We start from the raw sequence: 2,032 nt of genomic DNA on the forward strand, positions 1-2,032 counted from the left end.
TTGTCTGATTTCCGTCACTACAGAACTGATTTCAGTTATTAATTTACTTATTTGGTAATTCATCGCCTTTCTTTGCCTGGCAGGTCTTTTGGTGAAGACTACATGGAAATGATGCATTAGTGTGTTAAGAAGGGCATCATCCTCCTTATTTGTGCTTTGTGCATGCATCTTTTTCAGTCCAATCTTCATACCCCATAGTTATCTTTAAAATGTTCATGTTTTGTAGGTTTATAATCCTGACTTCTCTCATCTTGCTTTATTTATATTTTTAGATCCTATTTTGTCAGTATGAAACATTAATTCATGATGAACACAGATTGCTGTTTGCAGAACTTTTGCTTCATATTCTATATTTTCAATATTAACAGTAATGTTGTCAATGATGGTCTGACTCTGATCAGTCACATTTGTGTGTTTAGTAGCGCTATTTTTAATTCTTGTTGTAGTTTTGATACCTTACCCATATCTAAGTTGTAGTCTCCACATATTACAACGTTTTTCATTTTAAACTTAAGTGATAATTCTGATTAGTTTTTTTTTCAAAAAAGTTGCAATATTACCACTCAGTGGACTCTAAATGAAGAAAATTGTTAGTTCTTCACACATTATGCCCATAATATCAAAATCTTTTTCAATGCATGCTGGTAGCTTTATACATTTACAGTATCCAGTATCTTGCAGATTATCGATTTTCTTGTTGCATATAATAACAGTTCCACCTTAAGATTTTGATCTGCAGATGTAATTAATTGCGTCATAGTTTCATATTATCAGACTGCAAAATTTTGTTTCATTTAGCCCATACTTGCTAAGGCATAATACTACATTAAACTAAACTCCATCTGAACAGGCCTTGAAAATCCCAGTGATACCGAACACAATACACCTGATAGTACCTCACTCAGGAAACTCCTAACCTTAGTTTTTTGTTGCCTAGTTGTTGAATGTTTTGGTGACAGATTTTAATCTTATTTTTCTTTTGATGGTTTAGTTGTTAAAAATCTTTGGTAGTTGGAGATTGACACGTGACCACATCGTATTCATTATAATTTATCTAGTCCCTCTTCTCTTTGGAAGGTACGATTTTAGCCTGTTGAACACTTCACGTTTCATCCCTATATCTTTATTACCACGACGTCTTTAGATTACATCCCCTCAGCCCCCCCCCCTCCAGGGTAACTACTGGCTTTAGGTATAGTTTTTAAGAGTTCCTCCTGTTGTCATAGGTAGCTTCATATATAAGTTTCTTTCCTAGCAGAAGCAACCGTGTGCGGTTATTTTTAGGTTTCATGTACTATTTAGCTTGTCACTTATTCTATCCATTCCATTTTTTTATATACGTTGATCCATAGTTGGGAATATATGGGCTATTTAGCCCCGACCCATGTATAAACTTTCTCGTACTCGTATATGTATGCACATTCAAGTAACTTCCCTTGTCTTGCACATGTGCATAGGTAGCGGGTCAGGCTTGTAAGTGAGCGACCATTTGTAGCTGCAGTTTATGGCGGGTCATGGCCCATCGAACATAGGCTGGTGTGAGGTGGAGCGTACACCATTAACTTAAGTAGTGTTTTCCATTTTGTACATATGTACTGTTTGTGTTTTCCTTTTCTTTTTCGTTTATAAATGTATAGCTATGGTGTTCTTTTAATCATTGACAAAGGTCTTCTTACGCATTTGTGGGTTTTATTGTTGTTCTGAAGAAGGTGTAGTTATCTACGCCGAAACCTGGGTTAACACTTAACACTAGGTGCTTTTTTCGCAATCGAGGCGGGTTTGTAGTTTTTTTAACTTTGTTAATTAACTGAGCAATCCGAGAAAAGTGAGTTACTGGATACAATTCATTGTTATGTTGCTAGAAGTGTAGGTGTCGCTACAATGGTGAGCCAGAATGTCGCAAAAGTCTCGGTTCCAATAACGAATATGAGCAATGAGGATATTGTTTTGCCACGAGGAACGAAAGTTGCTGAAGTGTCGAGCATAAGAAAAATGACGTAATACACATTCCAGATGAGGTAACAAACACAGA

Source organism: Schistocerca piceifrons, chromosome 8, assembly GCF_021461385.2.
Source record: "Schistocerca piceifrons isolate TAMUIC-IGC-003096 chromosome 8, iqSchPice1.1, whole genome shotgun sequence".
NCBI lineage: Eukaryota > Metazoa > Arthropoda > Insecta > Orthoptera > Acrididae > Schistocerca > Schistocerca piceifrons.